This window comes from Loxodonta africana, chromosome 3 (genome assembly GCF_030014295.1).
Source record: "Loxodonta africana isolate mLoxAfr1 chromosome 3, mLoxAfr1.hap2, whole genome shotgun sequence".
NCBI lineage: Eukaryota > Metazoa > Chordata > Mammalia > Proboscidea > Elephantidae > Loxodonta > Loxodonta africana.
The window spans coordinates 179,277,981-179,301,430 of NC_087344.1; the positions used below are offsets into that span (position 1 = coordinate 179,277,981).

The following is a 23,450-nucleotide window of genomic DNA, read 5'->3' on the forward strand; positions in this document are numbered from 1 at the left end:
GTCTTATCTATTAACAAAAGTATGTTTAATATCTAAGCTAAAACATTAGGTGAGTAGGCAAGTCAAAATGTGTGGGCAAGCAAAAATGTTGGTGCATACCAATGAGGTTAAAGGAGATAGGAATTTCAAACAGGGGGCTTTGATTTTGGCCCTTTTTTCTTTTTGTATGTGTGCATTTATTGCTATAAATTGACCTCTAAGCACAGGTTTTGCTGTGTCCCTAAGGTTTTGGTAAGATACGTTTTCATTCTCACTTGGTTCTATGAATTTCTTTATTCCATCCTTGATTTATTCTATAACCCAGTGGTATTTAAGCAAGGTGTTGATCAGTTTCCATGTATTTGACCTTTTTTTTTTCTTTTTCCTTGCTGTTTCTGTTACTGATTTTTACTTCTATGGCATTATGAGCAGAAAAAGCACTTCGTATTACTTCATTGTTTTGGATTCTGTTCAGGTTTGCTTTGTGGCCTAATATGTGGTCTGTTCTGGAGATTGTTCCTTATGCATTGGGAAAGTATATATACTTTGCTGCTGTTAGGTGGAGTGTTCCATATATGTCTAAGAGCTGAAGTTGATTGATTGTGGCATTTAGATCTTCTGTATCTTTATTGAGTTTCTTTCTAGATGTTCTGTTCTTCACTGAAAGTGGTGTGTTGAAGTCTCCTACTATTATTATGGAGCTGTCTATTTCTCTTTTCAATGCCATCAGAGTTTGTTTTGTGTATTTTGGAGCCCTGTCATTGGGTGCATATATATTATGGTTATGTCCTTCTGGTATATTGACCCTTTAATCATTACAGAGTGTCCTTCCTTACCCTTTGTGGTGGATTTGCTTTAAAGTCTATTTTATCACAGATTAATATTGCCACATCTGCTCTTTTTTGGTTGTTGTTTGCTTGATATTTTTTTTCTGTCCTTTGAGTTTTAGTTTTTTGGTTTTTCTGGGTTTGAGTTTTAGTTTATGTCTTTGTGTCTGAGGTGTTTCTCTCATAGATCTTTTTTTAATCCATTCTACTGCTCTCTGTCTCTTTACTGGTGCATTATGCCTTTACATTCATGAAATTATTGATAGGTATGAGTTTACTGCTCTCATTTCGATGTTTTTGTGGTGTTCCCAGTTTCTTTGTTCCAATTAATTTTCTGTGCTGAGTTCTTTTTATGTATTTTTTCCATTTTTTTTCATTATTGTCGATTTTGTGTTTGCTGAGTCTTTTTCTTTTTTTATTTTGACGGATAGATTTTTTAGCTTTTTTGTGGTTACCTTGAAATTTACCTTTACTTTTTTAAGTTTAAACCAATCTTCTATTTCTTGATATCGTCTTAACTTTCTCTCCATATGGAATAGAACTATGTTTATTCCCTCTTTTTTTTCTCAACGTTGTCATCATTTACATACTGACCTCTCTGGCTTCCTATTTTTGGTCTTTTAGCTTTGATTTGTTTTTGTAAATTCCCTATCTGGGTTGATAACTAGTCAATCTGTCTTGTGGTCTAGTCTTGGATTGTTGTCTGATATTGTTGGTTCTCTAACCAGAGGATTCCTTTTAATATTTCTTGTAATTTTGGTTTGGTTTTTACAAATTTCCTAAACTTCTGCTTATCTGGAGATAACCTAATTTTCCCATCATATTTGAAAGACAGTTTTGCTGGATATGTAATTCTTGGCTGGCAATTTTTTTCCTTTCAAGGCTTTATATATGTCATCCCGTTGCCTTCTTGCCTGCATGGTTTCTGCTAAGTAATCAGAGCTGTCTTATTGGTTCTCCTTTGTAGGTGACTTTTCATTTATCCCTAGCCCCTCTCAAGAGTCTATCTTTGTCTTTGGTTTTGGCAAGTTTGATTATGGTATATCTTGGTGACTTTCTTTTGGGGTCTACCCTGTATGGGGTTTGTTGAGTTTCTTGGATAGGTATCTTCTCATATTTCATGATATCAGGGATGTCTTCTTCCAGCAAATCTTCAACAATTCTCTCTGTGTTTTCTGTTATCCCCCCTGCTCTGGTACTCTGATCATTGGTAGGTTTTTCCTCTTGATAGTATCCCACATAATTCTTAGGCTTTCTTCATTTTTTTAAATTCTTTTTTCTGATTTTTCCTCAAATGAATTGGTGTCAAAGGATTTATCTTCATCGCTCTAATTCTGACTTCCATTGTCTCAATTCTGCTACTATGACCCTCCGTTGAGTCGTCTAATTTTGAAATTTCATTGTTAATCTTTTGGATTTCTAGTTGCTGTCTCTGTATGGTTTCTAGTAGCCCATTTATTTTGTTGTTTTGTTCTTGTATTGTTTTCCTAAATCCTTCTTTTGTTTTGTTTGGGTGTTCCTTGGTGTCATGGATTGAATTATATCCTCCAAAAATATGGGTATCAATTGGGATGGGCCATGATTTCCAGTATTGTGTGGTTGCCCTCCATTTTGTGATTGTAATTTTACGTTAAAGAGGGTTAGAGTGGGATTATAACACCATTACCCAGGTCACATTCCTGATCCAATGTAAAGTGAGTTTCCCTGGGGTGTGGCCTGCACCGCCTTTTAATTCTCAAGAGATAAAAAGGAAAGGGAAACGAGCAGAGAGTTGGGGACTTCGTACCACCAAGACAGCAGCATCAGGAGCACACCGCATCTTTTGGACTCAGGGTCCCTGCACCTGAGAAGCTCCTTGACCGGGGAAGATTTAGGACAAGGACCTTCCTCCAGAACCTACAGAGAGAGAAAGGCTTCTGCTCGTGCTGATGCCCTGAATTTGGACTTTTAGCCTACTTTACTGTCAGGAAATAAATTTCTCTTTGTTAAAGCCATCCACTTATGGTATTTCTGTTACAGCAGCACTAGATGACTAAGACACTTGGCTTGGCCTGAGGTTTGCCTGATCTCCTTCCTGATCTCTTGAAGAGCTCTGATATTAGTTTTTTAAATTCTTTCTCAGGTAGCTCCATTGCCTTATCTTCCTCCAGTATTTTGGTTGTGTGCTAGAACCACCTTGACCTGCTTCTTTATGTGATTTGTTATTGACTGTTGTCTCCGAGGCATCAAGAAGTTATTATATTTATTTATTTATTTTTACTGTATTCTGACTTTTTGTTTTGTTTTGATATGCCAAGTAGGCTTAGTGTGTGAGCTACTTTGGTTGTTGGCTTTTTTGAAGCTCTCACATCCTTTCTCCAGGTGGTCAGAGCAGCTACTAGGTGTGTGAGCCCAAGAGTCTGTTCACTTTTCTTGTGGGCATGTGGCACACGTGTCCAGGCCATCAGTCACTGAGTGTGTGGTGCAGACTCTCACCTATAGTCCTAGGCAGGCAGGGCTGCCTATGGGTTTTGGAGCAGGCACAGGTATCTAAGTGCAGTGGGGGGGGGGGCTATGTGTGGGGCAAGGCAGGGGGCTGATGGCTACCCCCAAGTGCCTGGGTGGAGGGCATGTCTCTGCCCCCTAGAGGGCATAGTGGGTCCTTGAGCATCCAGTGCTATTGGCTGGAGGGACTGGGAGACACCACTAATTCTCAGACCCCTGTCATGGGTGGCTAGATGGAATGGGTGGTACCACCAGGCCACATGCACTGGCCCATCCAGCCTGCACGGTGCCAACCAGGTCAGGTCTGGCAAATCTCCGTTGCTTCTGAACTGTCTCTCCCTACCCCTGCCACTTAGTCTGACTCCTCAACTTTGTCTTTTGTGTTCAGGGCTCCTAGATTATCATATATAATCAATTCACTCGTTTTTTCTGGTCTTTATTGTAAGAAGGACCACAGGAAGTGTCTTACTACTCTGCCATCTTGGTCCCACCTCCTCAATGGTTCTTAATAGAGAATGAATTTTTCTCCCCTCCTCAGGACATTAGATGATGTCTGGAGACTTTCTGATTGTCATGGTGAGGGTGGAGGAGATTCTACTGGCCTCTAATCGACTGGGGCAATACACATAAGAGGTCTCCACAACAAAGAATTATCTGATATAAAATGTCAATAGTACTGAAGTTGAGAAACCCTGACATAGATCAATGTCCACAATAGATGGACTAGAAAACAAAAATTCCTGACTAATTGTATTTTGGGTCAAAGGAAAACTTGGGCATCATAGAGAACTCTCATATTTCTTGGTCTTTGTATACGAAAGGATAGAGTTTCCATCAACTAAGATAGGAAAACTGCAGGTGCAGCAGGTTGTAGGGGAAACATCTGGTCTAGGGTTTGCTTGAAAGAATTTTTTGTCCAGGTTGTCTCTATACTTGCATCTGTCTGAGTGCATTTTTGAGGTTGGACATACCAGGATCTCAGTGCTCTTACCCTGGGTGCCATCCCACCTGCCTCCTGGTGGCAAGCTCGTCCACTGCCCTGGCTCCCATAACTCTCTCCACATGCTGCTGCCATGCAAAGACATATCTCTAAGTCAGTTCTGAAGTGCTGCCAGGAAGGGACAACTCACTCCTTGAGGTATCAGAGAAGTAGAAGTGCAGTTCCCTGGTGGTCTAGTGAAGGGGAAACAGGCTTTGTGAGGCTGCACATGGGTGGCCTCATGCTTTCCATTAGTTTTTCTGCTGTTTCTGTTATTCCACTGCTGTTTTCCATTCCCTATTATGTGACCTTGCTGAGGCTTCCTTATGTAAACATCCCTAGCTTGTAGATGCTATTGTCCCTAGCCATCATAAAACCTCCATCCCCTACTGCTGGTATGATGATCTGTTTGGTCCTGCAGCCACCTGGAACGGTCTCGTATGTAAGTCTCCCTAAACAACTACTTCACTGCCATGCTGGAGTTGCCTGCCTGTTTCTTCAGTCTCTCATCAATCTACAATTTTGGAGGCAAATTTCAAGGCACTGGTCCATGGCTGGACAATTGGAAAGCCAGCCACAAGACCAAGGAAATGACAAGTGGGAGTGAGGCATCTGTAGGAGTAATCCTGGGTTGGCCTGCGACCTCCATGTGGGAAGGTTGGCCCATATCCTGGATGTATGCAAACTGCCACAGGAGTACAAGAATGCCCTGAAAACGACAAGTGGCAAAGCACAGTGTGGAAGACATCTGACTTCATAAGTGTGGAAAAGAAGCTAGGAGAGTAGTAGCAGCCGTGGGATGGACCCTGCTCTAGGTATTTTGGCTGGCAGCCGACACCCAGCTAGCTGCTGAAGCACAAGTCGAAACAGCTGCAGTTAGAAAGAGATGTGTGGCAATGACTGACATATTAAGTAGCTGCATCTAGAGCAGGATGAGCAATTAGAGACACTTGCCTGCAGGTATGTAAAGATGGTAAAAGGAAAGTGCCAAAGGCAAAGCTTAGGGCAATGTTGATGAGAGGTGACTGGGATGTGAAAATATGAAATCCATGAGAAAGCAGATCAAGTAGTTCATCAGATGTGGCAATGATGGTGGAGGAGGAGTCTAGCTGTGGCAGAGTGGCCTCTTTGAGCATGGCTGCTCATTACTCGAAAGCTACCTGGAAACCCAATGACCCCAGATAAAAAATCCTGCCAGACAGTTCCATGACAATGTGGGAATACACCATCACTGAGCTCACTGAGTTGTGTGGGAAATTTCAGCAGAAAGGGAAAGAAATTATTGCAACTTGGTTACTACGTCTTTGGGATATCAAGGGAGACAGTGTCTCTTTAAATGAAGCCAAGGCAGAGAAAATGAGCAGTATAACCACCCACCCACCGCCCTCCAACAGCATTAATATGCAGCTCAGAGCACAAAGGGCATACACTCCCTCATCTTGTGTTGTGGAAGGGTGTGGCGGAATGAGGTGGATCCTCCCACCATGGTTGTGAAATGGTCTTCTTTAGAGGAGTTACAGCAGCTAATTCAGGAGTTAGGTATGCGCCACACCATTTATGCCAATCACCCTTGGGGGGCAGACAATGAACTTTTTACTACAGAAATGAAAACTAGAGTCCTGACGACAGCTAAGCCTTCCTGGTACAGCATGGCTGGTGGCCTTTGGTACTCCCTTAGTGGGCCAGACAGTGTGCCAGGTGGGACCACCCATACCCATTGCTGTCAAGTCGATTCTGACTCATAGCAACCCTATAGGACAGAGTAGAACTACCTTCACAGAGTTTCCAAGGAGAACCTGGTAGATTTGAACTGCTGGCCTTTTGGTTAGCAGCCATAGCTCTTAACCACTAAGGCACCAGGGAGGTGGGGTGGGGGAGGGGTTCCCAGGTGGGACCAGCTGTAGCTAATTTGGGTGAAACTGAGAAGGCTAGAGAGAAGCTGGTGTGAGCTGTGGGAAGAGGGAAATGACTGAGAAACCTGTGAGATGGTTTGAAAGTAACCCCAAGGCAGATGTGGGTGGACCTAGTGGTTGCCAGAACAGCAGAGGACAAGATAGATAAGCAATCAAATGCAGTTAGCCTTAGGAAGAATTTGAAACCAGAGCAACAATATCACCCTCTGGGTCCTACTGCCCCTCCAAGGGAAGTGCCCATTGCCACTGAGTGGACCCCTTCTATCCCTCAGGGCTATGAGTGGGGCCGAGGTCACTCACAGGTCAGGGCCCTACAGGGGGATTGGAGGACCCATGTAGAGGTCACCATACAGTGGTGAAGAAAAAACAAGCAGCGGGTGAGGACAGACTGCATCCTTATCTCTGGACACCCTGAGCAGTTTCAAGGACCCCTACTTGGCAATTGCGGGTACGGCAGAAAGTCAATCTGCATATGCCAGATGCTTCTGAAATTACAAATAGGATATACTCCCTCTAACTTGTATCAAGCTTATATTTCCTACGGGACTGATTTGACCATGTCTGTGGGAGAATTCTGACTGTGACGGTGGCAAAGGCAGTCCTGAGGGGGGATATGGCATGGTGTCATGGATTGAATTATGTCCCCCCAAAAATGTGTGTATCAATTTGGCTAGGCCATGCTTCCCAGTATTGAGTGGTTGTCCTCCATTTTGTGATTGTAATTTTGTGTTAAAAGGATCAGGGTGGGATTGTAACACCACCCACACTCAGGTCAAGGTAAGAGAGGTAAACACCCAAGGTAAAAAGAGTTTCCCTGGGGTGTGGCCTTCACCACCTTTTATCTCTCAAGAGATAAAAGGGAAGCAAGCAGAGAGTTGGGGACCTCATACCACCAACAGTGCAGCACCAGAAGCAGAGCGTATCCTTTGGACCTGGGGTCCCTGCACCTGAGAAGCTCCTCGGACAGCGGAATATTGAGGACAAGGACCTTCCTCCAGAGCCAACGCCATGAATTTGGACTTTTAGCCTACTTCACTGTGAGGAAATAAATTTCTCTTTGTTAAAGCCATCCACTTACGGTATTTCTGTTATGGCAGCACTGGATGACTAAGACACATGGTAACCAGAGCCCCTACCACGAAAAGTGGTAAACATCAAGTAATATAAGATCCCCACAGGACATAAGGAAATTAATGAAACAATTTTGGAATTGAAAAGAGTGGGTATCATCCAGGAAGTCCACAGTGCTTCTAATAGCCCTGTGTGGCCTGTGAAGAAACCAGATGGGTCCTGGAATATGACTGTGGACAATAGGAAACTTAACAAGGTGATCTCTCCTATGCTGCAGCCCCGAACATAACTTCATTGTTGGGAACCCTTAGTAGAGACCTGGGCGTGTATCATCCTGTGTTAGATCTGGCCAATGCATTCTTTAACATCCCTATAGCCCCATTTGCCCAAGACCAGTTTGCCTTCACCTGGGAGGGGTAATAATGGACATTCCAAGTTCTACTCCAAGGATATCTACATAGTCCCACTATTTGCCAAGGTATGGTTCCTAGAGATCTAGTCTTTTCCCCTTCCCTGATACTCTCCACTGGTTTCATTACATTGATGACATCATGTCAACTGCTGATGATGATACTCTGTTACAGGAGTGTCTAAACCAAAACCAAACCCGTTGCCATCAAGCTGATTCTGACTCACAGGGACCCTGTAGGACAGAGTGGAACTGTCCTGTAGGGTTTCCAAGGAGTGGCTGGTGGATTCAAACTGCCAACCTTTTGGTTAGCAGCCAATCTCTTAATCACTGTGCCATTAGGGCTCCACAGGAGTGTCTAGATGCCCTAATCATTATCTACAGGGGAGAGGATGGGCTGTAAATGTACACAAGGTGCAGGGGTGGGGTATGTTGGTAAAATTCCTAGGGGTTGTCTGGTTGGGTAAGACCAGTGTATTGCCTGAAGCCATAGTCGATAAAATACAAGCTTACCCCACCCCTGGGATGCCAAAGGAAGCGCAGGCCTTCGTGGGTCTTTTGGGGTATTGTTGTTGTTGCTGTTCCTTGCCATCGAGTCAGTTCTGACTCACAGTGACACTATGCACAACAGAACGAAACACTGCCTGGTCCTGAGCCATCCTTAAAATTCTTGTTTTGCTTGAGCTCATCGTTGCAGCCACTGTGTCAATCCACCTCATTGAGGGTCTTCCTCTTTTCAGCTGACCTTGTACTCTGCCAAGCATGATGTCCTTCTCCAGGGAATGAATCCTCCTGACAACATGTCCAAAGTATGTAAGAGGCAGTCTCGCCATCCTTGCTTCTAAGGAGCATTCTGGTTGTACTTCTTCTAAGACAGATTCATTCGTTCTTTTGGCAGTCCATGGTATATTCAATATTCTTCCCCAACACCACAATTCAAAGGCATCAATTCTTCTTCGGTCTTATTCATTGTCCAGCTTTCACATGCATATGATGTGATTGAAAATACCATGGCTTGGGTCAGGCGCACCTTAGTCTTCAAGGTGACATCTTTGCACTTCAACACTTTGAAGATGCCTTTGCAGCAGAGTTGCCCAATGCAATGCATCTTTTGATTTCTTGACTGCTGCTTCCATGGCTGTTGATTGTGGATCCAAGTAAAATGAAATCCTTGACAACTTCAACCTTTTCTCTGTTTATCATGATGTTGCTCATTGGTCTAGTTGTGAGGATTTTTGTTTTCTTTATGTTGAGGTGTAATCCATACTGAAGGCTGTGCTCTTTGATCTTCATTAGTAAGTGCTTCAAGTTCTCTTCACTTTCAGCAACCAACGTTGTGTCATCTGCATAACGCAGGTTGTTAATGAGTCTTCCTCCAATCCTGATTCCCCATTCTTCTTCTTATAGCCCAGCTTCTCGTATTATTTGTTCAGCATACAGATTGAATAGGTATGGTGAAAGAATACAACCCTGACACACACCTTTCCTGACTTTAAACCATGCAGTGTCCCCTTGTTCTGTCCGAACAACTGCCTTTTGATCTATGTAAAGGTTCCTCATGAGCACAATTAAGTGTTCTGGGATTCCCATTCTTCACAATGTTATCCATGGTTTGTTATGATTCACACAGTCGAATGCCTTTGCATAGTCAATAAAACACAGGTAAACATCCTTCTGGTATTCTCTGCTTTCAGCCAGGATCCATTTGACATCAGCAATGATATCCCTGGTTCCACGTCCTTTTCTGAAACCAGCCTGAATTTCTGGCAGTTCCCTGTCGATATACTACTGCAGCTGTTTTTGAATGATCTTCAGCAGAATTTTGCTTGCATGTGATATTAATGATATTGTTCTATAATTTCCACATTCGCTTGGATCACCTTCTTGGGAATAGGCATAAATATGGATCTCCTCCAGTCAACTGGCCAGGAAGCTGTCTTCCATATTTCTTGGCATAGATGAGTGAGCACCTCCAGCACTGCATCTGTTTGTTGAAACATCTCAATTGATATTCCATCAATTCCTGGAGCCTTGTTTTTCGCCAATGCCTTCAGAGCAGCTTAGACTTCTTCCTTCAGTACCATCGGTTCCTGACCATATGCCACCTCTTATCTGCAGCAGCTGATAAAAATCTTCTGTTTCTTCATCTTTGGCCCTAGTGGTTGGTGCGTAAATTTGAATAATAGTCATATTAACTGGTTTTCCTTGTAGGCATATGGATATTATCCTATCACTGACTGGGTTGTACTTCAGGATAGATCTTGAAGTGTTCTTTTTGATGATGAATGCAACACCATTCCTCTTCAAGTTGTCATTCCCAGCATAGTAGACTATATGACTGTCCAATTAAAAATGGCCAATACCAGTCCATTTCAGCTCACTAATACCTAGGATATCGATGTTTATGCGTTCCATTTCATTTTTGACGATTGGGGGTATTGGAGAGCATTTATTCCCCATGTGGCCCAGTGTTTGGGACCACTCTTATCGACTGGCAAAAAGGGTGCCTCTTGGGATTGGGGTAATAAGCGTATGCCACCATTGAGGATGGTGGTGGCTGTGTAAGCCTCCACTGATATATTTGGCTTGAAATTGATTCAGGGCAAAGCAGTCAATGGGCTGAATTAAGGGCCATGCAAATGGTCATCACCCACGAACCCTAGCCCTTAACCCTGTGTTGGGACAGTTGAGCCTGTGTGCTAACTATGCGGGTAGGCCAACGGCATAATGAGTAATGGACAATAGTGGGTAAAGTCCTGTGGGGAAAGCCTTGTGGCAGGACACCTGGAATTGCCCCTAGACCCCAGATGCTCACCTCTTTTTCATGTAGCAGCCCATTCACCTCTTTCCCTGCTGTGAAACCAAGAAGCGGACGCTATAGCACAAGTTAGAATGGTGTATCTCAAAGGGGAAGCTGCCCATTGAGTTCACCAGAAAAGCAGACACCATAGTGCCCATGTTGGTTGGAAAATAGCCAAAGAGGCAGGCATAGCAGTAAAGAATAGTGATCTGGTGGATGCTGTACAAAATTGGCTCGTGTGCTCAAGTCAATGCCCAAGGTGTCTGCCACACGATCCTGGAAGATACATAAGGGAACACAGCCAGTGATGGACTAGCAGGTGTATTATATACGGCCCCTTCCCCCCATTGAAGGAGCAAAGTACGCTCTCATTGGTGTACACATTGTCACTGGCTTTACACAGGCATTCCTGTGTAAACAAGCAAGCAAGGCTGCTACAATAAAGCAGTTACGAAAACTGAGAGTTATGTATGGAATACCTGGAAGGGTTGATAGTGATCAGGGAACACACTTTATAGGTCACAATGTGCATGATTAGGCAGCTGAGAATGAGGTAGAATGGCATATCACCTGCCTTACAACCCCCAGGCTGTGGGCCTGGTGGAAAGGAAGAACAGTGCCCCGAAACAAAAAATATGAACTCTTACAGGCAAGGACTCCCTGGCAGGGTGGACCAAGGTGCTGCCTGAGGCTATGAAGTTGACAAAGTTGGCTCCCACTAGGGCTTTAGCCCTGAATACCAGACTAGGAGCCCCAAGTGACCCTCCAGCAATGATCTAAGTGATGTCACAGGCTTGGAAGCATATCCACCAATGTTGTTGCTAGAACATAACAGCATGGTCCTCTAGACATCCCAGGACCTGGTGCCAGAAAATGGAGCCAACTATTGGCACTGGTGTGGATTGGTTACTTCATCCCTCTGGAGGAGGAGAACTGATTGGTCTAAGGTGGTAGCCCACCACCCTACTGCACAGAGGGCCTTGGCAGTCACACTTCACATTAAAAGGAACAACAGCTATACCACAAGGGACGGAAGTGGGCCTCCTATTCTGGAATACACCAGATGGGTGACTTTACTCACAACCCGGCTTATGACCTCCCCAGGGCAGTACATATGTTATACTCAGCCAGGAAAAATGCCCCAAACAGCCACGGTTCTCACCAACTGAGGTGAAGCCACCCGTGTGATTCTAATAGAAGGGGAAGGTTTACCCCACTTGGTACCTACTAAACACCTGTCTTTCCAACCATAGGTATGGCCTACTCTGCTTTCTTCCCTTCAGGGCTGCCAACCTCTTCCTAGAATGGGCTCACAGCAAAAGCAGCTGCTGAGTCTGTGGACTACTCTCCTTCTCCAGTGAGAGACATGGAGGGGAAGTGGGCATGAAAGTTTCTTTAACTAACTGGGGCATAACAGGTGTTATGGATCGAATTGTGTCCACCAAAAATCTGTGTTAACTTTGTTAGGCCATGATTCCCAGTATGGTGTGATTGTCCACCATTTTGTTATCTGATGTGATTTTTCTATGTGTTATAAATCCTACTTCTATAATGTTAATGAGGCAGGATTAGAGGTGGTTATGTTAATGAGACAAGACTCAACCTACAAAATGAAGTTGTATCTTGAGTCAATCACTTCTGAGACATAAAAGAGAGAAGCAAGCAGAGAGACAGGGGGACCTCCCACCACCAAGAAAGCAGAAAAAAAAAAAACAACTCAGTGCCATCAAGTCGATTCTGACTCATAGTGACCCTATAGGGCAGAGTAGAACTGCCCCATAGAGTTTCCAAGGAGCACCTGGCGGATTTGAACTGCTGACCCTTTGGTTAGCAGATGTAGCACTTAACCACTAGGCCACCAGGGTTCCCCAAGAAAGCAGAACCAGGAGCAAAGTGTGTCCTTTGGACTCGGGGTCCCTGCTCTGAGGAGCTCCTAGACCAGGGGAAGATTGATGACAAGACCCTTCCCCGAGACCTGACAGAAACAGAAAGCTTTCCCCTGGAGCTGGCACCCTGAATTTGGACTTCCAGCCTCCTAAACTGTGAGAGAAAAAATTTCTGTTTTTTAAAGCCATCCACTTGTGGTATTTCTATTGTAGCAGCACTAAATAACTAAGACAACAAGAGAGGGAGGCACAACATCACCTTTTCCTGGACTCAGAGTATCACCCGCAAGTTGGTAAGACTGCAACGCCTCTTGGTTGCAGCCGAGAGAGTCTTTACCTTGAACACACTTGATGGCTGGTCTGCTTTGGCTGCCTGGTTTTCCTCTTTTCCCTCTAGTTGGCATGACATTTTGATGGGTGTTGGTCTTTTCCTGGATGTAGGGATTGTCTGCTGTGATTGTCTATGCTGCTGCGTGGTCTGTGCCTCCAACTATGGCAACACTGTCTGTCCCTACAATGACACCTTCTCTCACAGCCCTCAGGGACTTTGTAGAAGAGGGGAAACATGCCAGATTGTAAGAGCCAGCCTTGAGGTGTGGACTGAAGGCTTTGCGAGGCCAAACAAGCTGCCCTAACAATTTTTATTAGTTCACTATTGCCTTCCAAGCCCTGTTATGTGACCTTGCTGAGGAGTCCTTATGTAACATCCCTGGCATATAGACATTATTGTCCCTAATCACTAACCCCCCCTCCCCACTGCTGGGTGCAGAGATCTGCTTTGGTCCTTCTTTTCACCCAGGACCACCATATATGTAAGTCTCCCTAATAAACTCCTTCGCCATCACACTGGAGTTGCCTGCCTCATTCTTCCATCTCTCAGCACTTTCTGGTTTTGGAGGCGAATTTCAATTTACTGGTCCATACCTGGACATCTAGTGGCTAGGATTCAGACTTCCTAACATGGTCAGGGAATGCTTCCTGGTCAGGGAATCCTTTTTGCACTCTCTCCAACTCCACATGCAGGAAGTCTCTTTTTATCCTCGGAGGTCTGGTGTGCTTAAAGGACCAGAAGTAGAAGAGCATCCACATCAAGTCCCAGTTCTCCATTGTCAGTGGAGGTGAGGTGTCTGGAGAGATTGGGTGTGAGTAATGATGGACAGCTTCTTGTAATACACCAGTCTTACTTCATGTTCACATCGACACAGGTAGAATTAAGTTTAGACAGCTACTAGGCCTCTTACCAGGTTTACACAGCCCTACAGAGATTCAAACCCCTGTTGGGCTACACCCAAGACCATGTTCTTTGCCTCAGCTGCTCCAGGGCCACTGATCCAGCTGAATTCTGGATAGCTGAGGGAGAGGGCAAGCCAAGACATGATGTTGTGCTTACCAGTAAGCAAGGTACGCCTGGGCTTACAGTAAGTGAGGTATTCACGACCTTAATTGTGTTTACTTGCTACTCTACAGTGCATAATTTTGCATGGGCTGAAATTGTGCACTACAGAGTAGTAAATAAACACAAATAAGCCTGTGTGTACCCTGCTTATTGGGTAATTCGTTCCTGGTGCCTACCCTAGATATGGGTGCATCAGCTCTGCCTCGTCACCTCTGTTTGCTGGTTAACTGCTCACCAGGCTTTTGGAAGAGGTGGCTGAGGTGATAAACAAAAGGGTGGGCAGGAGGAGAGCACTGGATGGGATCATAGAGGGATGTATGAAATGTAGATGTGACAGTGCCGGAAGGTGATGTTCATTGATCCAGCAAAGGAAGCACATGAAGTATGCATAAATGGAAAACTATTATCAGTGCCATAAGCAAAAGAAACACCAGCGTATGGCAACCATGGTACTACAGTAAAGTCCCACAACTTTACCACTGCTATGATCCTTAATCCCCATAGACTCTAGCAGGCACCACAGGAGTTTTCTGTTTTCCATTCAGTACTCCCAAGGGGAGTTCAAATCTGTCTTGTGTCCATTTTAACCCAAGAGGAGAGCGACAGCCTGCAAGGTGGAGTGGCCGGAGCCCGCCTGGGAAGTATGTAGATGAGATGGCACAGTGGCTGATGGTAGGGACACTCTGCTTCGAGGTGCTGTAGTTGGCTGGGCTGTGGGCTCCATTTGGGGGCTGGAGCTTGAATCAGTTCTCTGAGAGCACATTGCAGGCAGGTGGATCATCATTTTTACAGTGAAGAGATAGGTGGCTGCTGTGTGCCAGCAGGAACTGAGACCACACTTACCTGGCAGAGGAGATACCCTGATCACTCATTTTCCCAGTGGGAGGCTCATCCATTGCACTTCGGACATGCTGCCCCCAGCGATTCCTCAAATGTGGAGAGCACGAGGGCAAAGTTGGTGGTAGTTAAGAAATGCATTCACGCTTTCCCCACAGACCATAGCTGGTTTCACTCAAAGCTTGACACCTAGATAGGTACCTGGGGAAGATCTTCAAACTTGTTTTGGTGCCTGTTTGTCCAGCGCCATTCCCACCTTACCCACCACCCATCTAGTGCTTGCCTCTGCTTCAACTTTGGTCAGGGGGAGACCACCGGCACTCACTTTGCTCTTTCTCTTCCCTTCCCTCTTTCTCCTCTTACTCTCCCACTTCCCCTCTTTCCCAATACAGCGACTCCCACCCCTGCCTTGGGGACCAGTCGCCTCCACGCTGGGACACAGGCCAATGGGTCGGCTCGCCAGCTCACCAGCCTGGACTTCTTCCGCGCTGAGCCACACCTGACCCTCTGCCTGAGAAGCCCCAGGTTCGCCAGCCTGCCTCCTGCTCCCTCAGAACACTCTGCTCCCACCTGCCACGGAAAGGCAGCTCTGGCGGTGTGGGACCGAGGGGAGTGGGCCGTGCGTTTCCTTCTGGTAGGGTCGGTGGTGGGAAGCAGGGTAAATGGGAATGGGCCACCCGCTCCTCAGTCATTCGCGTGGGAACACAAAGGCTTGGGTTCAGGGGCAGCTCTGTCGGCCTCTGCTTGTAGCCTCACCTGGGAAAGGGGCTCTGCTCCTTGGTCTTACTGGCTTTTTCATGAGTAAAGTGTATGGTCAGCCCTCCTTCTTGTCCAAAATGTCCTGCCCAAATATTCCCTCTCCTGTCACTCTACGCCCAGGCTGCCGCCTCAGACTACTGGTCTCTTTACAGCCCCTCTGGGCTGGGTGGCAGACATCCACAGGAGAAAGGGCACAGGGTGTGCCTGACGCAAAGTGGGGGAGATGCTGCCTGGCCTTCGCTCAGGAAGGCCTTTTCAGAATCTGCTAGGAAGAAGATGCCCCAAAGCCTGGGATTGCTGGGAGTTTCTGGGAAGGGGAAAGCCCTCCCTACTTGGTTTTTCCAGTTGCTTCAAACATCTCACTGCTTCCTCTTCCTCATTCTATCCAGGTAGTTTCCTAAGTGTGGTGGGAACCTTCCTCCCTGCACCCCAGGTTACATGTATCCTGGGGCTGTTCTGAGCTTTAAATTAGGTAATTTATGTAAGAGGTGCCCTCAGTGCTCAGTAAAGTGATTCATAAGTTTTTATCCATAATATCATCTGAATTATTATTATCTAACCCATTCTTTAAAAATTGTGTATCACAATGTAATTGTTGAAAAATAAACGGTTCTATTATTTTATTATCAAAAACGATGCCGCAGAGAATATTCCCATACACGTAGTCTTGGCAGACGTGCAAGATAGAGACCATTCTTTCATCCACCCTATTACCAGCCTACTTTAACAAAAACTTGTCAACAGCCAAAACCTGAGGTCAAGTTTCCCGAGCTTGTACCATCTCAGACTGGGGACTCTGGACAATAGGCACAACACTCTGGAACAGCTGAAACGGAGTTTTCTCTGCTCTCTTCTTTGTCTGGTCCCAACACCCCAATAAGGTGGCTGGCAACAACAGTGTATGTCTCTCTTGCATGGGGGAATGTTAGCGCCAAGGAAAAGGTAAAACAACAGCCCAAACCCATCATCCCAGACTAAGGGTCTCAAATCCTGAGGTCTGAGCCAGCCAAAGGGTCCCAAGGTAAACTGATTCCCCAGCTTCTATCAGGAGCATCCTTTGGCTGAATGCAGAAATCAGGGAGGGAGAGATCATGTAGTCCAATGTCTACACTTGGCTGAAAAGAAATCACACATTTCTGACTAATTGGAAGTGTAATCAGAAGAAAAGACCAGCATCAAAGAGAATTCTCAGCAGCTGCCATCAATGAAGATGGGAAAACCACAGGAGCAGCAGGTTTTAGGGGGAAGATCAGAGTTCAGTTTACACGCCCAACCACAACACATGCCAAGGCCCTGATCCAAAGTGCATTCCATCCACGCCATCTCTACCTCTGTCTGAATCCTTTTTGATGTTGGAAGTAAGGAGGTCTTGATGCTAGCTAGGCATCCTTCTCAGCCAGGGCACCTCCTCTCCAGTCTCCTGTTGTCAACCTTGCCCACTGCCTGGCTTCCTCTGCCACCTCTCCACATGGGCAAAAGTGCATCTTTGAGTCAGTTCTGAGGTGCGGCAGGTAGGACGGGGCAACTCGCTTCAAGACTTGTGAGCCTGATGGGCTTTGAAGGTGCCCACTGGCTGGGCAGAGTCACTCAGCCTTTAGTGTGCAGGCTCCTCTTTTGAAGGAAGCAAGGAGGTAATGGTCTGGGGGGGGGGGCAGGAAGGGTGACCACTGGAAGCTGGGCAAGTAAAGCAATTCTAGGTTCTCAATGCAAAGGACATTGCCACCCAAAGGGTTGAATGAAATTACTAAGACACCATGATTGGCTCTTAACCTAGTAATTAATGATTCACAAGCACCCAGAGATCATCCCTATCACAGCCATCCTGAGTTTCCAATTCCATTCTTTTACCCTTCCCTTGTTTACTCATTCCTCTTAGCTGGTTTATGCACGGCGACCTCCTCAATTTTTTTCTACAGAGAGATGTTGTGATTCCGCCCTCTCTCACCACCTCCATAGATTATTAACTCTGGCTAAAGCTGGAAGTAATCATCAAAGGTGAGTCTAGGGATCTGCCACACTAACTAGTAAAAGCAAAAAATGGTTTGGGTTTCAAATATTAAAAACTGCAGACATGCACCAGACACCCTTGCAATCTTTGAAGAGATGATCTCCTCAGGCGGTTCCTGCACTGCACGCGCATCGCTCCCGGCCCCAGAGCCCTGCGAAGTCCCTGTTTAGACCAATTCCTTAAGCTCTTTTTCTCTGACACTAACTCCGGGGGCATAATTCCCCCTTTCCTCTTGTATCCTGCAGCTTCTGGAGGCCAGAACCCTAAAAGGACCTGACTTGTCTGTGCAGTGGAGAATCCACCAGAGAAGGCACTGGACACATAGAAGAGTGGAGGACAAAAACCCCTGCACTGGCCAGAATTGAACCTGGATCTCCCTCATGGGAGGAGAGACTTCGACCACTAAACCACCAATGTCTCCTCTTTGAGCTTTAATCAGAAAGTCTCTGGAATAACTTGGAAAAAATCAGTTGTAAAATAGGTTTGCGCAGTGTTCTCTTTGGAAGGCAAAGCTAACAAGCAGAAAAGACACCCAGTGCAAAGCCTTGCCTAGGAGGCTTATGTCAGGCAACACTATAAAGTTCTATCACTCAAATAAAAATATATGATTTGAAATAGGCTCTTTCCAACTAGGTAGCAGACCTGTATAGAAAAACAGTAGAAACTGTTCCAGTCCCAGGTCTCTGGCCCCAAATTTGGCATGAACCTACCAAAAGTTCATTTATTCATTGGCTGAAACAGTCTCTTTGCTCTCAGGTTCATCGGTGCCCCCAAGTCCTTTTCTCCCAATGTTGATGCAAACACCAGTTCTTCTCCAAACAGGCATTCAGGACACAGAGGACATGATGACCTCCATGTTCTCACTGATGTTTTTACCCTGCCAGCATAAGCACATGCCCGGATGGAAAGTGCTTTGGAAGAAATGAAAATTTCTTAATCCCTGACTATAATCATGAATCCAGGCAGGCACTGCTCCAGGAATTACATATCTGAATGGTGATTCAGAAAATGCGGGCGTCCATTCCAGTGGTTCAAGGGAAACCCCCCTTAGGTACAAGAGGTGTTCCAACCCCAACAATAACCAGGGGCAGGGAGGAATCACAGCCTGCCCATTAGAGTTGGTGCACGCACCACAATGAACTGCCAGGGGAGTCCTTACCACCTGAGGGCCAGTTTTTTGGGAAAGAAGACTTCTCACTCCCAGAGCAAGAGGGGTTCCCCAAACTGGGTGCAAACCTTCACTGCCACCCCCCGCACAAGAGACCTATGCAGAATATGACTACGATGAATATGGTACTGCTTATGATGAACAGTTATGATTCCTAAAATAACAGATACAATACTGCAGCCCAAAGTTGTGCTGATTACTATGCTTATGGACATGGACTCAGTGAGGAAATTTAAGATTCCTATGGGCAAGAGGAGTGGATTAACTCAAGATATGAGGCACCTTCAGTGAGGATGCCTAGGGAGTCTACAGAGACTGGTCATATGGCAGATACTGATTTTACTGTCCGATGTTGTGAAATAGCCCATCTGTACCAGTCCTGTATACTGTTCAAAGTAATTTTTTTCTATAACTAATCACCTCATAGTAAACCAAGCTGCTTAAAATTTGAACGGATGCAATGGAAACTTTGTTGAAATATCGACTGGGCAGGAAAAAAAAATATGTAAAATTGTGTTATTCCCAGTCCGTATATAAAAAATAGGTCATCAACAGAGAAGAAAACCTTTATCAACTACTGTTAAAACAAAAATTACCTTTATTAAACATGTTAATCCATTAACTTAAGCCTCACCTTTCATTTTAAATGTTTCCATAGAATTTAGTTATTTTATCTGGGTTTTTTTTCTCTTGCCAACACGCATAGAAAGCGAAACCAAATACAAGTGGAAATACTGTGGTAATCTTTTGTAACACAAGTGCTGAAATGTTCTATAGTGTTAAAATCTCTTCTTGCTTTATACTAAAAGTTCTAAAATAAAAAACCATATATATTCTGTCATTTCTAATGTGCCCTTGACTCAGGCTTTGGGATTCTTGCCCACTGAGATGTTGGTGAATATTGGCCTCTTTCTTCTGCTACTCTTTCCAGCATCATTGATGTACAAAAAAAGTGAAAACTGAGACTGTAAGAGAAAAAGATGAGGGGGGTCACTACAGAGGTGACTTTGCAGTCTCAGAAGACAGAAAGGAAACTGAGACTTTTGACATTCACTCAAGTCTGTACACTGAAGATGTATATGGGTGTGAAAGATGGAGATAGGTTAGTGTTTAGCTGTGATTTTTAAAGTTTTGGCATGGTGTTATGCTATGTCACTTTATGTGTTACTATTTCTAATTTAACGGTGCAATTTTCTCCAAAAATCTTCAATCAAAATAATATTCTCCATTTTCCTAAGTTATGGCCACTGTTATCATTAAGGTTGCATGTCAACTTGGCTGGGCCATGATACTCGGTGTCTCGTCAGCTATGATGTAGTTTGTCAGTTGTATAATGACATAATCGCCTCCGTGATGAGATCTGATATAATCACCTCCATGATGGGATCTGCCATTTGCCACTCAGTTGAAAGAGAGTTTCCTTGCAGGGATGGCCTGCATCCAATATATGTGGACTTTCTAGCAAAGCTCGCTAGCTTTTGCTTTGCTCTGGATCCTGCATTTGGCTCCTGAGCATCTGACCTATGGTTCTTGGGACTTGGGCCAGCAGCTGCAGTCTTACCTGCTGATCTTGGATTTGTCAGCCTTCACAGTCCGTGAGCCAGTAGCCTGCCATCTGACCCACGGATCTTGGGTTCATCAGCTCCTGCAGTTATATGAATCAGGAGAAGCCTCCAGGCTGACACCTCACCCACAGACTTGGGGCTTGACAGCCTCTACAGCAGTGTGAGCCATTTCCTTGAGATAAATCTCTCTCTCTCTGTCTCTATACACATATGCTTCACTGGTTTTGCTTCTCTAGAGAACCCAGCTAAGATAGCCACTAACAGCAATTTAAACCAGCATCATGTTTCACAAATTACCCTGTGCATATTAACAGATCTGGAATTTCTTAAACTTAATAGGTAAATACGTAAATTGATTTTTTTCAAATGCATATCCAGATGTCATGTCAACATTTACTTATTATTTACTCAGATTTTTAAAAACAAAAATTTAAATTCCAAGCTTTCATTTCTGTAGATTTATGTATTTTTATAACAGTGCCATACTTCTTAACTGCCACAGAATTTTATTAGATACAGTCTTTTTTTGTATCAAGAATGTCTTAATACTCTAGTGCTGCTACAACAGAAATACCACAAGTGAATGTTTTTAACAAACAGAAGTTTATTCTCTCGCAGTCGAGTAGGCTAGAAGTCTGAATTCAGGCACCAGTTACAAGGGAAGGTTTTCTTCTCTGTTGGTTCTGGTCTGGAGGAAGGTCCTTGTCATCAGTCTTCCCTTGCTTGGTCTGGGAGCATCTGAGTGCAGGAACCTCATGTCCAAAGGATGTTCTGTGCTCCCAGCGCTGCTTTCTTGGTGGTATGAGGTTCCCATATCTCTTTGCTCACTTCTCTCTTTTATATCTCAAAAGAGATTGCCTTAAGACACTATTTAATCTTGTAGACATCATCAGTATAATTGCCACTAATCTATCTTATTACATCATCATGATAGGATTTATCTTCACATCAGAAGATAAAATGGTAGACAATCATACAATCATACAAGGGAATCATGACCAAGTCAAGTTGACAGATATTTTGGGGGGAGAAAATTCAATCCATGACAAAGAGTCTTTTATATTTCTCTTTACAATTAACCTTAAGATAAATCTTAGAAACAAAGGGCCATTAAGGTTTTAAAAGGAAAAAGCTGTATTTTAAAGATGAATTTAGAGATTTCAATTTTTTCAATTTTGACTCTTCCCTTTGAAATGCATATTTTGTCATCCCAATTATATAAAGTTTGGTAGATTATTTCACATCTTATGATTTATAAATATATGTATACACACACACGCATATATGTATCTATATATAAAGATTAATATAGACAGATATGTTAAATTTTAATTAATGTAAAAGGACAAAGGAGATTTCCACTATGAGTAGTCTGGACCAAGTCTTTCATTGTAGACATCTAAAAAGTATGGATAAAAAAAAAAAAACAAAACAGCTATGGATGAAATACAATAGATCTACTTAAAGTATTAAAGAAATAGCAAGATATTGAGGAATTGCTGGACACAATTCAGAAGAATATGGAATCAGAGAGAGGAGCCAAACATTTGATATGAATTTTGCTAATCAAGGTTGATTCATTTAGAAAGGTATGTACCAAGGTTCAGATGTAGGGGCAGAAGTTGGAGCCCAGACTTCCCAAAAGTGGGAGCCATACAAATATAACACGAGACTTCAAAGTCTAAGTCATCCAGATGGAAATCTCAAGCTCTGAATTTGTTTTAAGGTTTCTGAGATTGGACAACTGGCATGGAAAAGAAAAAATCCTCTTTGGAAGAAGATAAATTAAATCTTCAATTAAATTTTTAAATAAAACATGTAACATTCTGACAGTTGTCGATCCCAGACAACAAATATATGAATAGTTGTACTTTATTTTGTATATTAAAAACTGTTTTAAAAAAAAAAAAAAACCTAATGAATATAATAATGTCTATCACAGAACAACATTATCAGGCACACAGGCAATGAACCAGCAGAGACAACAGAAACAGACACAAAAGCTATGGTCATGAGGATAAAAGATTAAAACTGGAAACAATGAAAAATGACACTGCATATTTGAAAGAAGCTAGCCAGGAATTCTGTACTGAAACATATAATTACAAAATTAGAGGGGGTGAGTTTAATACCATTTGATACACAGCAGCAGGAAGATTTCATGAACTTAAAGATGAGTACAAGAAACAAACACTCTGCAGAATAAAGCAGAGCTATAAAAGCTGTAAAACACTGAAGGAATGGTAAGCAAAAGGGGATAAAAAGCTCATGGTAAGTGTCATGGATTGAATTGTCTCCCCTAAAAATATATGTATCAATTTGGCTAGGCCATGATTCCCAGTATTGTGTGATTGTTCACCACTTTGTCATCTAATGTGATTTTCTGATGTGTTGTGAATCCTATCACTATAATGTTAATGAGATGGATTAGTGGCAGTTGTGTTGATGAGATCTGTAAGATTAGATTGTGTCTTAGCCCAATCTCTTTTGAGATATAAAAGAGAGAAGGGAGCAGAGATGGGGGGACCTCATACCACCAAGGAAGCAGCACCAGGAGAAGAGGGTGTCCTTTGGACTGGAGATTCCTGTGCCTGAGAAGCTCCTTGACCGGGGAAGATTGATGACAAGGACCTTCCTCTGGAGCTGACAGAGAAAGCCTTCCCCTGGGGCTGATGCCCTGAATTTGGACTTGTAGCCTACTAGATTATGAAAGCTGTCCACTTGTTAAAGCTGTCCACTTGTGGTATTTCTGTTATAGCAGCACTAGATACCTTAAATAGTAAAGAATAAAGAAGTAGGCTGAAGTGGGTGAACTTTTCTTCTAGTAATTTCCACCTCTGTTTGTGGACCATCTACTTTGGGTAGAAAAAGTCTTCTTTCTCCAGGTTGTTTCTGGAAATTTTTATTCTATTTCACACATTGAATTGTATCTCACACTCTTTGTGCCTCTGATTCCAGGAGTGAGATCAGAACTCTTCTCAATCCCTTGTACTATCTGGGGGCTGAGCCTCCTCCACTCTCATGTAAAACTCCTTGTTCCTTTTACTGCCTTTCAACTATGCCAGTGTCTCTCCACCGTCATTACTGTTGCTTGCCCACCTCCCAGTTATTTATCCCACTGATTAATGACTATGGAAGCTGGCTCATCCTTACCCTCTCTCCTAAATTCTTCACCATTCAGGGTCTGCACAGATTTTTATCTACTAATTTGGCCTCTACTTTCACTGACGCCACTGCTGGGAGTTTTCCACTTTGTCCACTTCAGATAACCAATTCCATGGACCTATGGTCATCCAGAAGTGCTCTGTGGCTCTGAAATCAATGACTCTCTCTTCAAGACATCTGTTTACCTCGCTAGAGCTTGATCCA

General features: G+C 44.0%; 1 pseudogene; it reads left to right on the forward strand.

The window, feature by feature from the left end:
* Window positions 1–5,753: 5,753 nt before the first annotated feature.
* Window positions 5,754–19,162, forward strand: LOC100655540 (KH domain-containing, RNA-binding, signal transduction-associated protein 3-like; annotated as a pseudogene).
* Window positions 19,163–23,450: the final 4,288 nt, after the last annotated feature.